At 33.3% G+C, this 26,170-nt stretch overlaps 3 long non-coding RNA genes across 3 annotated transcripts; 2 read left to right on the top strand and 1 right to left on the bottom strand.

Moving 5' to 3' along the window:
• The first annotated feature begins 48 nt into the window (after positions 1 to 48).
• Positions 49 to 600, top strand: LOC127092637 (uncharacterized). The gene is made up of 2 exons (XR_007792240.1): positions 49 to 180; positions 268 to 600. It is a non-coding gene; the product is annotated as an uncharacterized LOC127092637 (long non-coding RNA).
• Positions 601 to 6,524: 5,924 nt separating this feature from the next.
• LOC127092638 (uncharacterized) lies at positions 6,525 to 6,997 on the top strand. The gene is made up of 2 exons (XR_007792241.1): positions 6,525 to 6,656; positions 6,743 to 6,997. It is a non-coding gene; the product is annotated as an uncharacterized LOC127092638 (long non-coding RNA).
• Positions 6,998 to 10,952: 3,955 nt separating this feature from the next.
• On the bottom strand, positions 10,953 to 11,779 carry LOC127098583 (uncharacterized). The gene is made up of 3 exons (XR_007793388.1): positions 11,475 to 11,779; positions 11,128 to 11,385; positions 10,953 to 11,029 (listed from the first exon to the last, which is right to left on the bottom strand). It is a non-coding gene; the product is annotated as an uncharacterized LOC127098583 (long non-coding RNA).
• Positions 11,780 to 26,170: the final 14,391 nt, after the last annotated feature.

Genomic DNA, 26,170 nt, shown 5'->3' with positions numbered 1-26,170 from the left:
ATATATATATATATATATATTATATATATATATATATATATATATATATATATATATATATATATATATTCACATAGGACCATTGAAGATAGAGGAAGAACATAGAAAATTAAAAGATGAGGAGTGGAGAGAAGTTTATTATGGCAGTTGCCATGGTTGTAGTTTTTCTTTTCTCAATAGGTATTTGTACTAGACAATTTGCATAGTAGAGTTTAAATCTTCCATTTATTATTTATGTTATGCTTACTAATTATTATGACTCCCTAGGTATGCCCAAAGCTGAAGGTAGAAGGGTAATATCTGAAACATGGACATGTCCTATCCAATGTGGCCAAGCAAAACCTGACTGTTATACCTACTGCACACAGAGTGGGAAGGGCTATTGGAGAGGGGTATGCAGGGATTCGATATGCTGTTGTGCTACAAGGAATGTGCAAGAGAGTCACAGTTAATGTTTCAATGTGATCTTGTGTTGTGCCTCAATGATAATAAAAAAAAAATAATAGATAAAGTTGGAACTTTATGTTTTTCTTCTAGTTTGAAGAATAAGTTATGAGTTTCATTACAAAGAAATAAAACATGATTTGTTTTATTAGTTTAGTGATAAGGCATCAAACATTATATATTATCATGAATGTGAGTTTCTTTAAAATATATACCATAGTGTAATTTTGAAGTAATATTATACCGATCAATAATATTTTATTAAAATTTAAAATTATTTTATATATTATTGATATTCATATTAAAATTAACATCTAAAAGAGATTTCTATAATTTAAAGTGTTATAAAATCTGCATTACTAAAATATACATACACCATCTAGTTATTATTATAAATAAATTTGGCTTATTTTTTTATACATCGGTCAAATATATCAAAAAAGTCAAATTTATTTATAATAGTGATCTGAGAATGTATTTTTCTAATTTAAACTCATTTAATGGGCTCCTACTCTCTCTGTTTCTTTTTAAGTATTATTTTTGAAAAAAAATATTTTTTTAATTGTCACTTACAAATTTTAAGGTAATATTAATTATATTTTTGTCAAAATTACTCCTATTTAATTATTATGTAGAGAGAAAAAGTAAAATCAATGTAATAAAATTAAGGATATTATAGGTAAAAGAAGAATTATTGTTTAAAAAATAACAATAATAATTATATTTTTTAATATAGGTAAAAAATCAATAATTGTCATAATAAATATTTTTTCTACTAAAATATAAAAAGAAAATTGTAAGTCTCATTATATTTGTTGGCGTGCTTATGTGATCAATCTTACTCTCTCCGTCTCAAAATGAGTGATTCATTTAGAATAAAAGATTGTTCCAAAATGAATGATCAATTTCAATTTCTAATGTATTCTTTTCAATTTTATCCTCTAATTTGGATCAAAGTCATCAATTCAGGTTTTATATTTGTTTTGATATTCAATTGTTTGTCTATTTTCAATTGTATAATTATGAATTCTAATATGATCATCGGATTGGTTTTGTCTTTCCTCGCCATGAGTGAGCAATCCATTAGGGTCTAGGGGTTATGGGAATCATCTTATAACATTTTGTATGAACTATCACATGTTAATTACGAGAGAATTTGTCTAAATTTATTTTATTTCCTGAGTTCATGCAATCCAACTCTTGTATGAAGTAAAGTGTTCTCAAGTATCGATCATAATCTAAAAAGATGTGTGTCGATACCAGGTTTTTAAACAGACAAGTCCAGTATAGCGAAATCGCTTGGACGAATTTGAGAAAACTTTATAGCTGAGCAAAAGTAACGAATCATTGACGGATAATTCAGCCGTGTGAAAGTAGACGAAGTATTCATCATCGATAAGGCAATGTGTTAGTGAAAGCAGGTATTTCCCATATTTATCTATTTTCTATAAATTATGCGGAATTCTCGTAATAGAAGTGACTCAGATTTTACAAATGAGTTAGAGTGAGAACCATAACCCTAGGTCATGTTTGCCTCAATTGGAATTTAAGTGGTTTTACATATAAGATGTTTTCATTTAAGTGCTTTTCGCCAAAACTCATATTATTGATTTCTATAGATATACACCGATATGACGAAATTCGGTACTTAAACCATTGGTCTCTGTGGTTCGATAACTTTTTACTACATCGCACAATCGTGCACTTGCGGCGTGTCAACATTCATGGTAAGACTTATTTCACTGATGTTGTCATACTTAAATGGAATGCATCCTAGGTTTAAATCGTAATCCAACAATTATTGCTATAGCCATAATATTTTAGCATAACAATTGCCAATGACTAAATACTCAACCTTAACGATAGAAAAAGAAATATTTGATTTATTTTTACTATGCCAAGAAACCAAGTTGTTTCCAAAGATGTGATAAGTATCGCTAGTTCTTTTTCTATCATGCCTGCACCAACAAATTCAGAGTCAAAAAACCCTACCAAGCTACAAATGCTTCCCTTAGGGAATCAATTGTGTTTAGAAAGTACCATTAAGATACCTTAAAATATGTTTTACGGTTCTAAAATGGGTTCCCTAGTTGATAACTGAAACCTAGCAAACATGCACACACTAAACATTATATTTGGCCGACTTGCTGTTAAATATAGCAATGATCTAATAATACCTCAATATTTTGTAATTTCAATCTCAATTAGTGATTTGTCATTGTCAATCATATTGTTTGAGGCCATAAGTGTAGAAATTGGTTTTCCATCTTGCATTTCATGATTTTGTGGAAGTCCCAAGAAATATTTATTTTACTAATGAATATGCCTTTGTGTGTCTGCTTAATCTAAAGGGTCAAGAAGTACTTGAGTCCTCTCATTAGGGACATCTCAAGTTCACCTTGCATTGTAATTGATAAATATCTATTTATATACTAAATATTAAAACCAAATATAATATCATCTATGTAAATTTGAAGCAGTAAGATGGTCTGTTACCTGTCTTTTTGGCCTTTGGGGGTGATTTCCTCCATTGCAAGATTGAACCCTATGTGGAGGATAATCCTAGAATTTAAACTACTTGAAACCCTTTAGTCAATATTTTGACCAATAGACTTAATACTTGGAAGCACTAATATTTTAGTTTGGGTGGTCAATTGGTTCTTTTGAATTCTATGCTTAATGTTACTCCCATCTTTGTCCTGTCTTTTTTGAAAATGCATGTAAAGATTTGGAAGAAGCTTGTTAGATTACAAATAAGGTTTCTTTGGGTAGAGGTGAAGGGATATACTAAGATTTCCTATATCAAGTGGGATATTGTTTATAAACCTAAGAGTAAATGAGGGGGTTAGGTGTTAGGGACCTTCAGCTAGTTAGTTTAGCTCTTCTAGTCTTTTGTGTGATATTCTCGTAGATATATGTAGTGTTTCAATTGTTTCATCTCTTCAGTGGAAGGACATCAAGTTTCTGATCCACTTCTTCTTGGTAGAGATAGGTGTATATTCTTGGGTCCAAAGAGGATGATCCATTTGATTTGTTTGTTGATGAAATCCTAAATAAAATGGGATTAAACTTTCAGACTTCTTTTTAGAAAGATCCTTGGGTATGATCAATTCCCCTAAAGAATAAGTTCTCTGGTCTATTTTCAAATTCTATAAAACCTAATGGGTTGTTTGAAGAGATTGGTCAGGCGGAAAATGGGGACCTGGTTTGGGATCTCGGGTAGAGTAGGCCCTTCTTTCTTTGTGAATTACTCATAGTTGACAATCTTCTATATGTGCTTCAAGGCGCTACTCTTTCTCAAGATATAGATAAGTGAAATTATAATCATACAAGATAAGGTATACTTTTTGTTGCCTCTTATTGTCTTGATTAGATGTATCTTTCTATTTCTTCTTTATCATTTCATTTGATTGAGAAATTGACGATTCCCCTCATTTGAGTTAGCGGGGCTCCATCTAAAGTGGTAGTCTTTTCTTGTCAATTCTGCAAGATAGATTTTGTTCTAGATATAACCTGTTTAAAATGAGGATGATTATTTATTCTAATGGGGTCTCTTATCCCCTGTGTGAGGATATGATTGAGTCGATTTCTCATATTTTTGTCACCTGTGAGTTAGCTCGGTCATTGTGGTATACGATATTCCAGTGATTGGGTTATCAGGTGGTTCCTCCTAGTGATCATAATATTATTTGAGTTTTTCTCTCTCTTTAGGTTGTAGGAATAAGTCTAGGGGTGACTTTGTTATGATTTGGCATGCTGTTGTCTGAGCTATTTGGAGGGTTCACAGTGATGTGATTTTTAAAGGTGTTTCAACAATTGTGAAAGAAATGGAAGAAAATAGTTTTTTGTTTTGGCTTGGAAATGACTTCTAGATAGATGAGATGTGAATTTATGTACTTTCTCTTAATTGTTTCAGAGATTTATCCTTTGTCATAACCAATAAATAAATTATATATATATATATATATATATATATATATATATAATATATATATATATATATATATATATTATATATATATATGGGTGTGTAAAAAAACCGGTTATCCATAACCAAATTGGTATCCAAATTGTTCTCCTTTTAAACAACCAAACCAAATGCTAAATAAAAATTTGGGTATCCATTTTATTATCCAAATATAAACCGTTATCCATTATAAAAATTTGGTTTTGTTATTGGGTATCCAAATTTTAAGGATGAGTTACATTTTTATATGTCTTTTTCATGTTTTATCACATTATAAATCAATTTTATATTTTAAATTTTTTTAAATTTCATAAAAAATTATTTTAAAAATAAAATTCAGAATTTTTTTTCTTTTCACGAAAAATATTATATTTGGATTTTTTTTTCAAAAAAATTATATTTGATATTTTTTTTTTCAAATAAAATTATTATTTTCTTCTAAATAAAAAATATATTTTTTATCAAAAATATTTTGTATTTTTTAAAATAAAAAAATTGTTTTTTTAAATAAATTTTTTTGATAAATTTTTTAATTTTTAAAAAGGTTATTTTTTCAAATTTTCGAATAAAAAAAACTTTTATTTTTGAAAAGAATAATTTAAAAAAAATTAATTTTTTATATTTACAAAATAGAAATTATTATATTATTTCCAAAAAAAAATTATTTTCGATTTCCATTTTTTTAGAATAATTTTTTTTCAGTTATTTTTATTTTTTGAAATAATATTTTTTTAGGATTTTTTTTTCAGAATATAATTTTATTATTTTCAATTTTTTTTTCTTTTTTCTTAATATTTGATTTTTTTTTATGTTTTTTAAATTTTAAAATGAAATATATTTTAAAATATCGTAAAATTTATTTATGAACAATTATGAGAGATTTTAGAAATTTGAACAAATTTTTTTGATGAATTATTTATTTTATGAACAATTATGATTTATAGAGATATGATTCATAATTAATTTATTTTATGATCGTTTTGATGTAACACACCATATTTGAGATTATTTTTAATCGAGATATTATTTGCGGTGATTATAAAAGTCAAATTTAAAGTAATTTTTTAAAATAAATATTTTTTTACATAAAATAGTTTTATAACTAGTGAAATTAAAAAAATTAGTTAAAAGAAAATAAAATTATTTTTGATATAAAATTGATTTTTTAAAAATTTAGTTTTAAAAACTGTTTTTTTTATAAAATTGGTTTTGAAATTTATTTTTTTAAGAAAATAAAAAATTGATTTAAAACTGTTTTTTTTTAACTATTCTTTTTTGTTAAAAACCGATTTAAAACCGAACCGATCCACTTATAAACCGATTTTAAGAAAATAAATTGATTTTATGAAAATGGTTTTAAGATTCAAACCGAACCATATATATGGTTCAATTTGGTTTGGTTTATGATCCATGCACACCCCTATATATATATATATATATATATATATATATATATATATATATATATATATATATATATATATATATATATTCAGTTATTCATTGAATACAAATAATCTTTTTTTAATTAAATATTTATGTTTTTGATACATTGAATACACGTATATTTAGAAAAATGATTATTTAATCTTTGTTTACGAGACACTATTTAAGAATTTTAGGTGTATCATATGTTCAGTTTAATGAATATACATGATATTCTTTTAAAAAGTTGATTATTTATGTTTTCAGTACATTGAATACACGTATATTTAAAAAATATATTTCTTCTTAATCTATTAAATAATGTTCAACTTATCATTTTAATTTCTTAACCATTTTTTTAAGACATTGTTAGTCTTTCATTCACTTCATTAAATACACATAATATTTTTTTTTAAAGTTGATTATTTATATTTTCAGTACATTGAATATATATTTAGAAAAAAATAATTTTTTTAATCATTTATTGTGTAGGTAAGTATTAAATATTATAATGTTCTATTAAAATAATCTAAATCCAGTTTATTGTGCATCATTAAAGTAAATTACCTATTATGTATTATTATGTTCTTTTGACAAACTTTATTTATATATATATATATATATATATATATATATATATATTATATATATATATAATATATATATATATATATAATATATATATATATATATATATATATATATATATTCACATAGGACCATTGAAGATAGAGGAAGAACATAGAAAATTAAAAGATGAGGAGTGGAGAGAAGTTTATTATGGCAGTTGCCATGGTTGTAGTTTTTCTTTTCTCAATAGGTATTTGTACTAGACAATTGCATAGTAGAGTTTAAATCTTCCATTTATTATTTATGTTATGCTTACTAATTATTATGACTCCCTAGGTATGCCCAAAGCTGAAGGTAGAAGGGTAATATCTGAAACATGGACATGTCCTATCCAATGTGGCCAAGCAAAACCTGACTGTTATACCTACTGCACACAGAGTGGGAAGGGCTATTGGAGAGGGGTATGCAGGGATTCGATATGCTGTTGTGCTACAAGGAATGTGCAAGAGAGTCACAGTTAATGTTTCAATGTGATCTTGTGTTGTGCCTCAATGATAATAAAAAATAATAATAGATAAAGTTGGAACTTTATGTTTTTCTTCTAGTTTGAAGAATAAGTTATGAGTTTCATTACAAAGAAATAAAACATGATTGTTTTATTAGTTTAGTGATAAGGCATCAAACATTATATATTATCATGAATGTGAGTTTCTTTAAATATATACCATAGTGTAATTTTGAAGTAATATTATACCGATCAATAATATTTTATTAAAATTTAAAATTATTTTATATATTATTGATATTCATATTAAAATTAACATCTAAAAGAGATTTCTATAATTTAAAGTGTTATAAAATCTGCATTACTAAAATATACATACACCATCTAGTTATTATTATAAATAAATTTGGCTTATTTTTTTATACATCGGTCAAATATATCAAAAAAGTCAAATTTATTTATAATAGTGACCTGAGAATGTATTTTTCTAATTTAAACTCATTTAATGGACATTGATAATTGTACAAGATTTTTCATTGGAACCATGCAATAATGGATTGAGTATAATTTAAATCAAGATTTTGGTCAAAATGGTTATGACAAGTTGAGAGATACAAGGGCTCCTACTTATTAGAAGTAATTCATATTTATTAGTTGTACTATTTTCTTAGCCCCTAAGTTTGTTAGAGGGTATTTTAGTATTTTATCCTATTCTAGTAACCCTAGTTTTAGCTTATAAATATGGTGGAAATCATTGTAACTTTTATCATGTTTTGTAGCCGTCATTCTCTTAATAGAATATTTCCATTCATTCTACCTTTGCACCAATAATTGGTATCAGAGCTCCGGTTCGGATTCATTGGGAAACACGGGAAACACGAGTGAACGTGAGGTCTTGTGTGTTTGATTTTGATTCTTAGATTCGTGTTGAATCTTGAACAAAATCTGATCAGAATTTTAATTCTGTGGGTTGGGAAACACTGTGTGAGAAATCTGAGTGTACTGTGCAAGGTAGAAAGATGAACGGAAACGGCAACATGAACACCAAACTTCCAGTATTTGACGGTAAAAACTAGAATCGTTGGATGATCCAAATGTGTGTACTGTTCGGTGCTCAAGATGTTCTAGATCTTGTCACTGATGGTTATGTTTCGGTAGCAGCAGATGCGACGGATGAACAGAAAAACGCGCAGAAGGAAGTAAGGAAGAAGGATCAGAAAGCATTGTTCTTCATTCATCAATGTGTTGATGTAAATGTGTTTGAGAAGATTGCAGATTCAACGACAGCAAAGGCTGCGTGGGACACACTGGTTAGATGTTATGGTGGTGACGCATCAGTGAAGAAGGTGAAACTTCAGTCCTTGAGAAAGCAATATGAGAATCTCAACATGAAGAATAATGAGAAAGTTTCTGAATACATCTCCAGAGTGATTCTGATCACTAATGAGATGAAAACGTGTGGAGAAACTCTTTCTGAAGAAACAATCATGGAGAAGGTATTGAGATCCCTTACCTGTCAATTTGATTACATTGTGGTAGCAATAGAACATTCCAAAGATCTGAGCACCATGAGAATTGAAGAGCTGCAGAGCAGTCTAGAAGCGCAAGGGTTGCGTTTGACTGAGAGAACTTCTGAAAGGGAAGTAGAGCAGCAGGCTTTGAAAGCAACTTCTGATAGGAGGTATCAGAAGCAGTCAGAAGCCAGGAGAAGATCTGATGGTGGTCAGAAGTCAGAAAGCTCAACCTCTGATAGACAAAAGAATGCTCAAAAGGGAAAAGAGAAGTATGACAAGAAGAAGATCCAATGTTATTGCTGTAAGAAGTTTGGTCACTTTGCTAGAGACTGTTGGTCAAACAAGGAGAGAAAATCAGAAGAAGCAAATATAGCCAGAAGTTCTGATGACGAATCTGTGCTATTGATGGCCTCTGAATCTGATGATATGGATCTGATAGACTGGTGGTATATGGACACTGGCTGTTCAAATCACACTACGCCAAATAAGGGAAAAGAGGGCGCTTATTTTGGCCTATAACAGCGCTTTTAAGCGCCCTCTAAAGTGGCGCTGGCATAGGTAAAGACAACGCTTTGTTTTCCTGGAGAAAGCGCTGTCTAAAGTGGCCCTTTAAGGGCCACATTATAGTGCGCTTTCAGAAAAAAGCGCCCTCTGGAGTGGTCCATAAAGGGACACCTTAGAGGGCGCTTTCTGGAAAAAGCGCCCTCTAAAGTTGTCAATGTAAAGTGTTTAGAGGGCGCTTTCTGGACAAAGCGCCCTCTAAAATTGTCAATGTAAAGTGTTTAGAGGGCGCTTCCTACAGAAAGCGCCCTCTAAAGTGTTAGTTATTTTAAAAAAATTTGTTTGAAAAACAGTGGATATTTAATTGGTAACCTGTTCGCATGCTGCAAAAGTGTAAAATTCATATTGATTTCATCCTTTAATCCAATGTTATACACCATTAATCCATTGATATATACAACATGAATCCATTTATATACAACATTAATCCTCCATATATACAACATTAATATATGATTCTTTGATCAACAATATACAACAACATATTCATGATTTAGTAAAAGTACAACAACAATATACAACATATATACAACAACAGCATACAACAACAACATTCCATACATATATGTACAACAATATACAACCTAGCTATATGATTCTTTGATCAACAATGAATTGACACAATTCATCCTTCATTTCATCCAAATGAGCTCTTGAGTAAGATTTGTATTCCTCAAAGTACTACAATTAAGAGAATAAAACATATTCATGATTTAGTAACAAATTAGATGAAATATCTGATAATATTAAAATAAACCCTAAGTTATTATTCCATACCATTTTTGGGATGTCTATACGATTCAACGCAATGATATCTCTCATAAATCTCAATACAAAAAATCCGCAATCGACCGAATTGTTTTGCTGAGGACACTACACAGAAAAACAAACAATATATATATATATAGTTAATTTCTTACAAACACTATTATAAGCAAAAAAACAAACACTATTATAAGCAAAAATAAGATACTTAATATATACCTGAACTCTGACCCAGGTAATGTCCTTCCTATTACGGTAATTCTTTTTCGATCTAAATTTTAGTATTGCCCTAACAAAATAAAAACGTATATTGAGATCAATCTGACAGACATAATTAAATATACAAATACACACGAATATTTAGGGGAATTTCACTTACGCGTAAACCGTCTTCTTCATACTCGGATATTTACTCCAATCACCCGATAACGAATCGAGATAATACACCATTAGTCTCGAAAGATCCATAGCAACCAACACCCAGTGACCACTGTAAAATAAAACAAAAATTTAGATGCATGAAAATTTTCTACGTAAAAGATATACATAGATTAGAATGAAATTATTAGAAAGAAAATCTAACCCGTTGCCAGAATTAAACGGTAAAAAATACAAACTGGGTGTAGTATTATCGCCGGCCGCCATGAATCTATCGACTAGTTCATTCTTTACGGATGTTGGATTTTTCGTTATAAACGTTGTGTTGATACGGAAAGCAGCAATAAAATTGAATCGGTTACACAATTCAGTTCCCCGCATCAATGTTACATACATATACCTTAAATAGAAACATAATAAACATTAGACTACTCATTGAAATGTGTAAATAAATTGTTCAACTAAGTAAATAATAGATTGATCGGAGTACCATATGTATGTATGAATGACAGCGATGCCCAATTCTTCGTGTTCAAAAAGTTGTTGCATGTCCTCCTTTGCAATTATTTCGGAATGAGCAATTCCGAAAACACCTTCATCAAAATCTACACTACGGATGGCGCCGTGCATAATATCGGACTCTTCCACCATTTTCTCAAGACGCATCATAATTTGAGATTTTGTCCCGGACGTCGTTGGAATATCCTTACCAGCATTTTTCAACTTTCGACCGGGAACCTAAAAATTCATATAAATTAAATCATGATTTTTTGTGATGCAACAGAATCGTTGCGTATATAATTCAATGGGTATATATATTTGTACCTCTTTTTGAGATGCAACCGACTCGATGCGTCTTGAAATCCCTTTACCAGCTTTATGTGTGGGTCTTGTAGGAGTCTAACATTACCATGTAATAAGGATTGATTAAATATCATAATTGTAGCTGAATTAAAATGTGAATACTAAATATTCATAATCATTTAGAACATATATACCTCGGCATCTGGGAAAATTAGATCTGACGGTCATCCAACAAAGGATCCGACTGCATCTCGCATCAACGTTGTCTCTGAAACAACGTCAGGTAATGGTAGAAGCGCGTCGGTATCTAATACAAGGTCAACCGAAACTTTCATATATCCCACCGGGAGGGGATTATGGTGAAGTAATTCACCCGAAGTGTTGTGCACTTTTCCCTTGCCAACTATGCGATAAGTTGGTGACGATAGATACAGCTGACAAGGTGTAATGCCCTAAACCAATAATAAATGTTATTGTTAACGTGTATATGTGTCAAAGTAAAAAAGTGCTATTTTAATTTCATAATAACATATATAATTACCTCGGGAAATTTCGGTTGACAATTGATACTAGCTCGGTCACTAGTATCTTTTGCCTCGGAACCACACCTTTCCTCTCTATACCTTGCATTCTCCTTTTGCAGTTCGAGTACTTGTGCCCTTAACTCCGCCAAGGTCTCCATCACCTCTTTGTTGGTAGGATTTTTTGTTTTTGGTTTTTTATAAAATGACGACGGAGTCACACCAAAACCCTTACCCCTCACACGACCGGAATACTCAGGAACATTTAGTACTCGACTAAGTACGCTCCTGCAATCCTGGACCTCGGTTGAAGGTAAGGTTTGGGATAAAGTCTCCTGAAATATTATTAGAGGAGATTAAAAATGAATTATATGTCTAACAAAATTTTCGATATAATTAAAGAAATAATGTTACATATACTTACACATTCGTCATAAACATTTTGAACCGCTTCAACGACAACCCCATCCTTCCCAACCCGAGCAGCCTTCCACAATACGTGCTCCGGAAGAGATGTTGCGTCACTTTTCTCCTCGGCTAGCTACAAATTGAATCAGATTATAAGATCATCAATTATAACATATTGTGACAATGTATAAGCTCATAGCATTTGAATATACTCACAATTCTTTGTTGTAACCGTGCATATCCCGTACGCCCTTTTTTGTACGGATACGCGGGTTTTGATGCCCTTTTTCGATTTTTGTCGCTTACTTCCTGGATAAAAATTTTTAAGGCATATTAGAACCAAGTAACTTAACAATTGTATAATACCATAATTAATAGACATTACATGGAATTTTTCGTTTCTTCGTTTGGCGACAAAGTTATCCCATTCTTCGGCTGAAATAATCTCCGCATACTTCATTGGCCGTTCTGCTTCAACAAAGTTTCCTTCCTCATCCTTGAGAAATTTGTTGGACAAAAAGGATCGAAATCCTCGGAGTCTTTTTCCGGCCAATTGAATACAATATTTTTGCCGGCTTTCATCGATGTGAAAGGATCTCTAAAAAACATACAAATGGAGTGTGTTATTATAAGTAATATTATGACAATATATGGTCAACAAATAGTCAACAAAAAAAACATATAATAATATATGGTAAGTACCTGTATCTTGGACCATATTTTTTCTTTGCCAACCTTCAATTCCGGACTTCTCCAATTATCACATGTAATCGGAATATGTTGTCGAACAAGGGAACCAATGTAACTTGCCAACATTGAACCGTTAGGCTCAATTAGTTGGTCTTCAGCACTCCAATGTACTTCGAATTTTTCACCCTTGTCTCTTGCACGAATGATTGACTTTATAACAGTCAATCCTCATTTGATTTCTTTTTCAACATTGTTACGTGATCCACTCGCGTCATGGGTATCGTCTTGGTTAGCCATTTTATCTGTAATATAGAAATGATTCAATAAGACCCAAGTAAGACAATGACCATATTCGTGAAGCTACACAAAAAACACATTCATATACCTTCCATTTCTCTCATGTTACAACAATCTAAACTCTCTCTTTTTTTCATCATTATTGAATACAAACTCACACACACCTACTGCATACAAAAGACCAATGCAAACTTATGGTTTGGAACATGAACAAACTTGCATCCATAATCATCAAACTTCCAAGCACAAGCTCAAACACACTCCAAATGACATCAGTTTTCAATCAGAAATAAAAAACCTTACAACAAGGTGCTCATGAACACCATATAGTGCTCGTTTGCCCTAAACAACATTAATCAACATAATGCACAAAATGTAAAACTCAGTTTAGAAAATGCCCTAATCAAACACCTGAAGAAAGTGAACGGTAACGATGGAGAAGAGAAATACCTTCAAGGTGACGGTAACGATGGAGAAGAAAGTGAACAACGACGGTGGACGCAGATAACTCAGTGAACGTGAACGCAGCAGTAGAAAAAGGCGACGGCGACGACGACGGTGAGGGAGGGAGAACGAACGGAGGACGAGAGTAATCGCAGTAGAGAGTAATTGCAGTAGAGAGAAAACCCAGTTACGTAAACGAAATAGCATATAGAGAGGGAAAATAAAGAGACATGCAGTATATATGTTATAATTTTAATGTTTAATAAAGGGGACCTTAGAGGGTGCTTGTGTAAAAAAAGCGCCCTCTAAAGGGGGCCTAAGAGGGCGCTTCTAAAAGCGCTCTCTAAGGCTTTCCAAAAGCGCTTTATAAACTGGAAAGGTACATGGACTTAGAGAGCACTTTTTTAAAAGCGCCCTCTAAGGGTACCCTTAGAGGGCGCTTTCATAAACGCGCCCTCTATTGGTGTCCCTCCATTTCCTCATTATTTTTTCGCTTCACTTTAGAGGGCGCTTTGTTACAAAAGCGCCCTCTAAAGTGCGCTGTCTATTCTTCCTTATTTTTTTCTTCACTTTAGAGTGCGCTTCTTTAAGAAAGCGCCCTCTAAGGTGCGCTGTCTATTCCAGTTTTTGGCGTAGTGGATCATGTTACTGGAAACAAGAAATGGCTGGTTGACTTTGACTCTGAAAAGAGGACAAAGATCAGATGTGCTGATGACAAATATCTTAATGCAAAAGGTATGGGAAATATCAGAGTGATTCTAAACAATGGGAAAACAACATTGATTCAGAACGTATGGTATGTGTAGCGGTGTATTCGTCGCTATATGATTTATCGATTAAACCATAAGCAAAGCATACAATGATTTTCGAGTCGCCACCGCATTTTTATTTATCCAAAGGACTGGCTAAAAAGCGAACAAAAGCCTAAGAAGTTTTACACGTAGAAAACTAATAAAAGATCAGAGAGTCTGGGTAAGGGGTAAATTACGCAATGGGAAGGTGTTAGGCACCCACTACGTCCTAGGTACTCCTAGGGAGCCCTTTTCACACTTGTTGTACTAAATTGTTATTTGTTATGACATAAGCATTGTGCAAACATGATTGGGATGGTGAGAAAAGAATATACAATTTTATTATTGGGTTTGAACGGATGAACCCGCTGCCTACGTACCTTCCATCAAAGGTAAGGATCAAAACGCCGTAGTTCGGCTAAAAGATTTCCAAAAGGTTGGTGGATTCAATTTTAAACAATAGCACTGAGGCTTTTCATTATCAATGGGAGAAAACTCGACCAAGAACCACATCCACCATGTGAGGATAGCTTCGACGCACTAGAGGGGTTAACCCTGTTTTCAGTACGGAAGTCTTACTGTCGACTCACTAAGGATAGGCAAGATTTACATCAACCACAATGATAATTGAAGCCTATGGCTAATGCATGAAAAGATTAATGGACAAAGCCAAAACAAGTGAATGAGTGAAGTTAATTGATTGTGATTATGAAAGTGTGGTCAAAGTATGATTAAGATTGATTTGAAAGAAGTATTATGAAATGGAGTTTGAAAAAAGTTAAGGACTTGAGTCCAGGTTTTTAGTTAGAAAACCATGAAGATGTTTGCACAGCACTTATGTCAAATTTGAAAGGTAAAGTGTGAAAAGGTTTAGGACATAATGAATGATGAATGGATGAGGATGGATAGTAAAACTTCTTAGAAGGTTCACTTCTTGAAATCATATGGCAGATGATTCAAGTGTGTCCTTTGGAATAGCAATGGATAATAATAAACAAACAAAGCAAAGAAAAGCGGATACCGGATGCCAATCAATGGATTTACACCAGTCTCCTAAAACAGAACAGGATATCAGAAGCCACTCAATGGACTTACACTAATCTCCTCAAAAGAAAACAAAGATGAAACATGGAAGTTAACTGCCAATCTGTCTGGACTTAGGTTAACTCCACAGTATGGTCCTAGGAAATCCAATGCCACATTACAGGGACTTACAATGGGTCCTCACATACAGGAACAAAAGCAACAACATGATCACAGGTATGCAAATGCCAACTTGCTGGGACTTACAGTTACAACCTCACATAACAAGAGAAAGCAAAACAATGGATGTCAGATGCCAATCTGTCTGGACTTACTCTAACATACACAGTATGGTCCTAGGAAAACAAATGCCAACTTGCAGGGACTTACAGTTGTTTCCTCACATACAAACAGATAAAACAGAAGATATGAGTGACCAATGAGGTCTTACACTCTATCCTTCCATATCATAGGAGCAAATGCCAAAACAATGGACTTACAATTGTCCTCAATGGGCAAACAACAATAATAAAAGTCATACAGACAAATGATATGATCATGCACTAATGGCAATTGATGATGATAAATGCATAACATACAAGCAAACATGTGCATATGAAGCAATCAATCAGTCAATGAATATCAAACAGCACACTCTATAGCCAAACAAGGGGGGGCTCACACAAGAGGGTTTGACTATGAAAGTCCACTGTAATGGGTAAGTGTCGCTCTTAACCTTGCCATTGAGAGGCTAAGGTGAAGCAGATGAAAAGGAGATGAGGGGTGTGCCTCATTGCTTCTATCTCAGATCAGAGAGAGCATCAAATAATGGAAAGTGGGGGAGTTCAGAATGATGGAACTCTTTCCCCTTTATTGACTCGATTAGATCTTGGGTTTTTATCTCAATGCTTCAACCATGTAATGGGAGCAAAGAGAGGACACACTGAATAGTGGGGGATAGATTGCTTATCCCTACCTTCCACCAATTGCCTTACTTGAAGGACTTTTCCTGCTTGGGACAATTTTAAACACACACAGGCATTGCCTCTTAAGGAGGACTTCAGACAGTTTGCCCGGTCAAATAACAGACCGGGTCTCCAGACTACATGAAGAAGAAAGGTTTATACCTCAAAGCAAATGCTAAATAGCAAAGCAAGCAAGTTCAAAGAACTTAAGCAACTAAAGTACCTAAAAAAGGCAAACCAATTAGTAAACAGTTCAACAGATAAAATCAAAAGGAAATGAACCAATAGTCAACCACAGAGGGACCAATTGTGCAAGGCACAAAGACTCAAGTTACATGAGTCAACCTACAAAACAAGGGTTAGCACGTGATATATGATCCAACTCAATCAAATATGAATGGTCTTTGAGGCATTGGTGCTTAACCTGAAACAATAGCTCAAATGTAAGCTCAAAAGACCACTAGGACTAGCCTAGGGTCAAAGGTGAAAGAAAAAAGTCAAACAGCAAAGAAAAGTCAACCCAATTCATGTTCAAACATTTAAGAAGCAATCTCAATTGGATTCATAATCAAATCATGCATCATTGTCATTTCATACACAAAAGAATGCAAAGCATGGCAAGAGAAGCACACAAAAGTCAACAGAATGACTTGCATCAAAAGTCAACCCAAACATTTCCAAAAATTATCAAATAAATCACATTCAATCCTAACATCTAACATGGTAAACATGTAAAATTTCATGGCATTTGGATGAGAGGAAGGCAGTCAATGAAAATCATGAATTCAAATCAAATTCAAGTAAGCATAATGAAAGTCAACAAGCATGGGTCAACTTCAAAAAATCATATCAAATTGAAAACAGAAGAGAAATGAATGAGATTGACACCAATGCAAAGCTCAATGTGTCTAGTATGCACACGTAAAATTTCATGATCATCCAATAAAGTATGAGAATTTCACAAATGGAATGGCAAGATGTGTCACACAAAGTCAACATTTGACTAGACAGGGGAGAAAAATCTCAAACAATTAGGAAATGGCTCAAATAATTTCAAGAAAATTCACATGTAAACTAGACATACAAGAGTAGGTTCATGCAAAAAATCAGATCAATTGGAGGTCAAGAAGCATGGTAATGAAATTCATGAAGTTGGGCATCAATGGTGTGACACAAATTGTCACACCCTAATTCAAAAAATCACATCTCACAAACCAGCAATGATAAATTCACAAACTTTACACCAAAATCAACATGAGTGTGTCTAGTTTAAGCACAAAAAATTTGGGAGCCATTGGATAAAGTATCACCATTTCACAAATGTTTTGGCAAGATGTACAAAAATTGGTCACATGTCACAAACCCTAAGGCCATTTAAAATTCGAACATGCAAAAATTCTGGAAAATATATGACAAAAAACTAGAGATTAAGATGGACATGATGCAAAAATTCCCAATGAATTTGGAGTTAAAATGAGGAACTTATGATTTTTTAAAGTTTGTGTAATTAAATGAAATAAATATTGCCAAATAAAATGAGTTAAATGATTATGAGAGGATTAATTGAAAAAAAAGAAAAAAGCAAAAGACTGATGTACCCTCCGCTGAGTATGAAACTCAGCGTTTCATTAAAGGGTGGGGTCAACGCCCCCAGTCAACCAAAGGCAGCGCTCCTTTAATATATATTTTAGAAGGCGTTAAATAAATGAATTGGCATTGCGCCCCAGTGGTAAAACACTTGGTATTTGAAGCAAAGGTCTGGGGTTCGAATCCCCCTCGCCCCAGGCCTTTTGGCATTTATTTAATGGCTTAGCTACAGTAAAAAGACAGTAAAAAGAAATTGCAGAAAAAACATTACAGTAGCAGCCCAGCATTCATATTGCAGAAGAAAAAACTTACAGTAACAATGTGTTCATCACTACAAATCCAAGTCAAAAATTTTTTTTCTCCAAATTCAAAAACAAAAACACCAAAATGTTTATTTAAATACACACATCCATAATCCAACCTTCATATTCACTAAATCAACTTATTGTGGAAGAATTAAACACAAACATATTTAGGCATCAAACTTCATGTCATCATATCTTTCAAAATACACCACCATTTTTATTGATTCAAAGCACAACACAACCAGCGTGGATGGATCTACATAATGCATAATATGGTTTTGGAAAAGGTGAGAGTCGAAAAACTCACCTAAGTTGAAGAACAGTCGTGGTGCTGTTGTTTTTTTGTGGTAAATGCTTGAAACAGGTGGAGCTCCAAGCTTGCAATGATGAATGCTGAAGATAATTTGCCTTGAAACAGCTTGGAACGGCTTCAAATATCTTCTCCTATGGCTGTCACTTTGGAAAAACAGTCGGGCAAAGGGCTTCTACAGGTGGAAAAACAATGTTGAAATGAGCCCAAGATATTGTGTTGATGTTGTTTTTGGCAAGGGAATGTTTGGTCCTTTGGAGGTTTTTTTGACAGATTTTTGGAAAATGCCAAGCAAGGTGTGTTTGTGTTTTTTGATGGAATTTTGCTATCCTTCCCAAATGAGAGAGAGTCCCCCTTTTTTGCATCAGTGAGTTGGTTTTTCTATTGCTATGTTGGCTGCAGTATTTGTGTTCAAAAGGACAGAAAAATTTGCATAAGGTTTGCTGGACAGTACAAGGTATGGTTGCAAGATGTGGTAGCATTTGTCCTTTTCTCCCCAATTTCAAGTAAGCAAGCATGGCCTCTTTTCTGTGGTCTTAGGCTGCTAAGATGTGTTCATAATGACAGCAAATGTGCTTCTAAAGTTCTGTTTTTGATGAAGTACAAGGCATGGCTAAAATGCAAGTATGGATAGCATGGGTGAAACTTGTACTTTTCTTACAATTCAAGCAAACAAGCAATGGCCTCATGTACTGCATAATTTGACTTGGCAAACATGTTTTAAATGATATTTCTGAGCTGTTCCAATTGGCCAAATGTTGGAAAAATGTTTATATCAAAAAGTCAAACATTGGTCAAACTTCCATTTAAATGAGAAAAGTCAAAAAATGCCATTTTGATTGGTGAAGTTTTGGCTCATGAAATTTATATTTTTGGAAAGAGGGGATCAAATGTGACTTGTAGGAAAAAACCCCACCAAAATTGGTCAAACGGTTTGAGAGATATGGCCTTTTGAAGTTCAAGATTTTCTGAAATCGATTCGATCATAACTAGCCAACCACACATGGGAATTGAGAGTTCTTGGACTTTTTGGAAATGGGTGAACAAGATCTTCAACTTTCATGTTGGGCAAAAATTCATTTGAAGCTTTTATCATGATGTAAGTTGAGGATCAAGAAGTTTCCATTTTTGGCAGTTAAAATTACAGGCCCAGTTTCCATTTTTGGAAATTTTTGATCTGGCTTCAAATTCTTCCATGATGAGGTTGGACATGACATATGAGGCTTATATAAGCATGAATGAACTCCTTCAAATCAATTCCATCCATCAAATCACTGATTAAATGGCCAGTTGACCAAGTTTGACTTTCTGTTGACTTTTCTAGGGTTTTGCATGATTGAACCACTTCTGATGAATTTCAAACCCTAATCCCTTGAGACCTTGATTTCCAATGATGTCCCAAGTTGTATGAACTCTTGATTATTGATCATGGTGCCCAAATTCTGCAAGAATGGCCACCATCCATTGCTTTGACTGACTGTTGACTGTCTTTGACCTAATTGCTGATAATTGCTTCAACTGCAAGCAACAAGGTTAGACTGACAATATTTTTGTACTTTTTGGATGATAAACATATGAAAAGCAATAATATACAAATGCAAAACATGCTTGGTGATCAAGAACCACACACACAAGGCAACCTACCCACTAGGAGGGAAACAAAGGCATGCAATGATCCTTGAGGCCATGATATGAGATGATATGGGCCATGAGGGATCTTAGGGCCCAAAATTGGGGTCTTACAGTATGTACCTGGCATCAGAAGCAATCTGATGAGTGTGGGACAATTAATTGAGAAAGGTTTTTCAGTTACCATGAAGGACAATCTTCTGAAGCTGTATGACTGCAACCAGAAGTTGATTATGGAGTCAGAACAGGGAAGGAATAGAACATTCAAGGTGAATGTCAGAACTGCAGACTCAGAATGTCTTAGTGCAACAAGTGCTGAGAAGGAGAGTGAGCTGTGGCACAGAAGATTTGGTCATTTGAATTTCAGAAGCTTAAAACATCTGAATTCAAAGAAGTTGGTACATGGAATTCCTGCAATTAAGAAGTCTGAAAAGTCATGCAAAGTTTGCATGGAAGGAAAACAACCACGATTGTCATTTGCGTCAGAAACTGCTCCAAGAGCAAAACATGCCTTGGGAGTTGTACATTCTGATGTGTGTGGTCCATTTCCAGTAGCATCGATTGGAGGGAATAAATACTTTGTGTTATTTGTTGATGAATTCACAAGAATGACATGGGTATCCCTTATTAAGTTTAAACACGAGGTGTTTGATGAATTCAAGAAGTTCAGAATGAAGGCTGAGAATCAGAGTGGTCAGAAGTTGAAGATTCTTAGAACTGACGGTGGAGGTGAGTATAACTCCAAAGAGTTCCAGAAGTTCTGTGAGGAGAATGGAATTGAGCATGAGGTTACTGCTCCTTATACCCCTCAACACAATGGTCTTGCTGAAAGGAGAAACCGCACTTTGCTTGATATGGTGAGAAGCATGCTAAAGGAGAAGAAACTTCCTCAGAAGCTCTGGGGAGAAGTTGTTTCCACTGCAACGTATGTACTCAACCGATGTCCTACGAAGAAGTTGAAGGAAATAGTTCCAATACAGAAGTGGACTGGAGATAAGCAAAGTGTTAGTCATCTGAAGGTGTTTGGTTCTGTTTGTTATAAACATGTTCCAGAAGCCAGAAGACAGAAGCTGGATGATAGAAGCAAAGTGATGATTTTGATAGGGTACCACAGTACAGGTGCATACAAGCTCTATTGTCCAGAAACCAACAAAATTGAATTCAGCAGAGATGTGATTGTGAAGGAATCAGAATTTTGGAATTGGGATAAGTCTCAATCTGATTCTGATGTTAGAACTTCTGAAGAAAGGTCAGAGTTAAGAATTTCTGAAGTTGGAGTAAACTCTAACGTTGATTCTGATTCTGATAGTGATTCTGACTCTAGAGAAGACTCAGAAGATGAAGGTGACTCTGATGATCCAGACTCTGATGACCCAGACTCTGATGGTAATCCAGATTCTGGTGGCAATTCAGAATCTAGAAATATGCCAGCCCCTGAAGATGGTCAAAGCTCTGGAGGAAGTCAACCATCTGAAGCTAGAAACTCTGAAGCTCAAGACTCTGAACAAGTTCAGAGACCACAAAGAATTAGAAACATCCCCAGAAGATATGCAGAATTTGACATGCTGCAAGACACTGAAGTAGACTCTGAAGGAGAAGTTATTCAGTGTGCCATGTTAATAGACTCTGAACCCATAAGTACAGAAGAGGCTCTTAAGCAGAAGCTCTGGCTGAAGGCCATGAAAGAAGAACTTGATGCTATAGAGAGAAACAAGACTTGGAAGCTGACAGAACTTCCAAAAGACAAGAAAGCCATCGGCGTCAGATGGGTTTTCAAGCAGAAGTTAAAGCCAGATGGTTCAATTGGCAAACATAAAGCAAGGTTGGTAGCCAGAGGATTTCTACAGAAACCTGGGCTGGATTACTCTGAAGTGTTTGCACCTGTAGCAAGACATGAAACAATCAGAATGGTGATTGCAATAGCTGCTAACAGGAATTGGCCTCTGATGCATTTAGATGTAAAATCTGCATTTCTGAACGGTCCATTAGAAGAAGAAGTTTACGTGTCACAACCTCCTGGATTTGTGAAAAAGAATCAAGAAGGGATGGTGTACAGATTATACAAAGCTCTATATGGATTGAAACAAGCGCCCAGAGCTTGGAATCAGAAGATTGATTCATTTTTCAAGAAGCAGGGCTTTCAGAAATGTGAGATGGAGTACGGTGTCTATGTTCAACATACTTCTGAAGGAAATATGACTCTGGTATGTTTATATGTTGATGATATACTGCTGACTAGAAGTTCTGAACAGGAGATAGCCAAGTTCTAGAAAGTTCTGATGAATGAATTTGAAATGACTGATCTAGGCAAAATGACATACTTTCTAGGGATGGAGTTCAGATACTCTGAGAAAGGTATTATTTTGCATCAGCTCAAGTATGAATTAGAACTTCTAAAGAGATTTGATCTGAAGAATTGTAAGATTGCTGTCACACCTTCTGATACAAATCAGAAACTGGATTCTGACTCTGATGGAAAGGATGTGGACGCTACAACCTTCAAACAGTTGGTTGGTTCTCTGAGGTATTTGTGCAATACCAGACCTGATATTTGCTATTCAGTTGGGATGGTTAGTAGGTTCATGAGTAAACCTAAGTGGTCCCATTACCAAGCTGCTGTCAGGATTCTGAGGTATATCAAGGGAACTCTGAAGTATGGAGTATTATTTCCTTCTGGAAGAAAGGATGAGTCAGAACTTCTGAGTTATTCAGATTCTGATTGGTGTGGAGACAGAGTTGACAGAAGAAGTACGTCTGGGTACTTATTCAAATTTCTGGGAGGCCCCATTTCTTGGTGTTCCAAGAAGCAACCTGTTGTGGCGTTGTCAACTTGTGAAGCTGAATACATTGCAGGTGCTGTTACTGCATGCCAAGCTGTGTGGATTCTGAATCTATTGCAGGATCTGAAGATTAAAGTAAACAAACCTCTGAAGCTGATGATTGACAACAAGTCTGCAATCAATCTTGCCAGAAACCCAGTGTTGCATGGGAGAAGCAAGCACATTGAGACCAATTATCATTTTCTGAGACATCAAGTTCAGAGGGGAGTGTTAGAAGTTGTACACTGCAGCACTCAGAAACAGTTGGCAGATGTTCTGACGAAAGCTATCAAGACTGATCAATTTCTCAGATTAAGGGATGGAATTGGTGTTACAAATTTTGATGGAATATGAATTAAGGGATGGTATTAGAAGTAATTCATATTTATTAGTTGTACTATTTTCTTAGCCCCTAAGTTTGTTAGAGGGTATTTTAGTATTTTATCCTATTCTAGTAACCCTAGTTTTAGCTTATAAATAGGGTGGAAATCATTGTAACTTTTATCATGTTTTGTAGCCGTCATTCTCTTAATAGAATATTTCCATTCATTCTACCTTTGCACCAACACTACTCTCTGTTTCTTTTAAAGTATTATTTTTGAAAAAAAATATTTTTTAATTGTCACTTACAAATTAATATTAATTACTCTTAAGTGTCTCTTTTGAATAAAAAATTATTTCATTTTAAGTGTCATTTTTAAAGTTCAAAATAACACCAATTGTCATTTGTCAAAATTGCCCCTAATTATTTATTAAAGAGAGAGAGAAAAAGTTAAATATATAAATAAATAGATAGGGGTATTATAGGTAAAAAAAAATTACTAGAAAAGTAGTAAACTTGATTAGTTTTATTGATATTCGTAAAAAGTCAAAGAAAGACAATTAAAAAGGAACGGAGGGAGTATATTTTTGTCAAAATTACTCCTATTTAATTATTATATATAGAGAGAGAAAAAGTAAAATGAATATAATAAAATTAAGGATATTATAGATAAAAGAAGAAATATTGTTTAAAAAGTAACAATAATAATTATATTTCTTAGTATGGGTAAAAAATCAATAATTGTCATAATAAATATTTGTTCTACTACTAAAATATAAAAAGAAAATTGTAAGTCTCATTATATTTGTTGGCGTGCTTATGTGATCAATCTTATTCTCTCCGTCTCAAAATGAGTGATTTATTTGGAATAAAAAATTATTCCAAAATAAATGATTAATTTCAATTTCTAATGTATTCTTTTCAATTTTATTCTCTAATTAATATTATTTTCATCATTTTCAATAAATAATAAGGGTACTTTCATTTTCAATACATGATAAGGGAAGTTTAATAAAAATAATATTATTTTTTTTTAATTATTTAATTTTTTAATCGTACGAAATGGTAACTAGACCACTGTGGGGGTCTCATTTGTACACACTTCTTTCTATATTTTTCTCATGTCCATATTTGAAGCAAGCAGATTTTGGACACGTTGGCAATATTCATAATATGGTATTGATAATAAATATATCCTAACTTTATAGAAAGATGGAGACCAAAGGCATATTTCATCTTTCAACAGAAGAATGCACAAATACTTTGTAGAATGTGCACATGTTGGAAGGTAAATCCATGAATAGCCTAACTAACCAAGATTTGAGCTGGGAGAAACCTTGGAGTCGCCCCAAAATGCTGACATCCAACATAGGGGTAGGCGATAATGAGCATCTCATCAATGTGAATACAAGGACTAGACCAACAATTTTAACTCTTTTTTTCTACATTTTATAATCAAATTAAATTATTTCAATTGTAATGTTTCTTTAATTTAATATATTAATATTTTTGTTCTTTAATTAAATTTATAAAATATTTAATTGATAAAATTTATTAAATAATTCTTTTAAAACTTAATTAAAATAATTAATTTTAATATAGAGACGGTGTGATACAGTGAACTGACTTTGTGTTTTTGCTTTGAAAAGCTATGTTGCGGATAGCAAGAGTCGCCACCGACTTTTCTTTTATCCAATAAGGAAAGGCGGAAAAGAATAGGAAAGACCTTGATTAGATTTTGAGTTCGGGAGGTACATTATACAAAGGGAAGGTGTTAGCACCCTTTGTATCCATGGTTATCCACGGGCTCTTAATTGCTTAACTCACTTATGTTTTCTTTGTTTGAGAAAGTGTTTGAGAAATGTGGTGTGTTTAGAAAATATTGTGAAAGGAGAGTTTAACTTTGTAATGATTCTTGTACGAATGTATACAAAGTGTTCATCTCGTTTGATTTTGAAAGATGTTTAGAAAAATATAACTCGACGATGATTCTGGTGCGAATGTATACCAAGTGGTGATTTTTTAAAAGATGTTTTGAAAAGTGTGAGGTGTGAAAAGTATTTTAAGTTGTGAGCAAGCATTTAAGAGTTATACCTAACCAAAGTCTTTATAGGTATTTCCTATCCTTAGGAGAGTAAAACTGTCCTTACTATTGAGAAGTAAGTAGTCTTATTCTTTGGATGTAAAGGGACATCGTGGGGTCTTCGATTGGTCATTGAAGGCAACATTTGGAAGGATACCTTAGCATTCGAAGAGACGATCATCATTTAATCGTAGGCTACAACGAAGGATCATCGAGGGACAAAGTCATATATTCGAAGGCAACGTTCGAGGGACAAGGTCATATATTCGAAGGCAACGTTCGAGAGACTATGATTTATCTTGTAGGGACATTGACCTTTTGATCGAAGGGACTATGACTTATCTGTTTAGGGATGATGATGATTTAATCGAAAGGGTCTTTGCTAAGGGTTCTCCCACATTCGCGGGACATGACCGTAATATCGTAAGGCAACAAAGAGAGGGTTACCCTAGAGGTGCAAGTGTGGAAATGATTGAATTCAGATATATTATCTTGAATTAATTTATCTAAGTTCGATTATTTATCTTTCCATGCAATCCTATTAGCATACATGTAGATAGTTATATTCACAGTATGGAAAAATTAAAGTGCGAAAAATAAGACTACGCTATTTCATGACTTCGGGATGGGGTACATAATTTAAAAGGGGATATAAAATATCTAAATCTTAATTAACGAGTACAAAATTAAAAGGGCATAGAAAGTTCATGACAAATGAAATAAATAAACTAAATTTAAGAATGAATTAAGAATATTTTTAGTCTATAATAATAGAAACTTTTTTTATGAATTTATGGAAAAACTTAGACTAAATTGATAGAAATTTTAAAAGAAAAGAGAAAAAAAAATATAATTAGATTTTTATTATTCAAAATAGCCCATTTTAATTAATTAAGTGATATAGTGGAAAGGGAGTAAACATGGTAAAAAACTCAAACCCAGGACCTCTACGTTGCAGTGAGGGGGGAGCTACCAACGAGCCATGTTGGTCAATTCGTTATTTATTCGCCTTCATTAAAATATATATTAATTCTACATGGATT

Source organism: Lathyrus oleraceus, chromosome 6 (genome assembly GCF_024323335.1).
Source record: "Lathyrus oleraceus cultivar Zhongwan6 chromosome 6, CAAS_Psat_ZW6_1.0, whole genome shotgun sequence".
Lineage (NCBI taxonomy): Eukaryota > Viridiplantae > Streptophyta > Magnoliopsida > Fabales > Fabaceae > Lathyrus > Lathyrus oleraceus.
The sequence above is the reverse complement of the archived record's forward strand: the minus strand, read 5'-3'. Positions and strand labels throughout refer to the sequence as shown.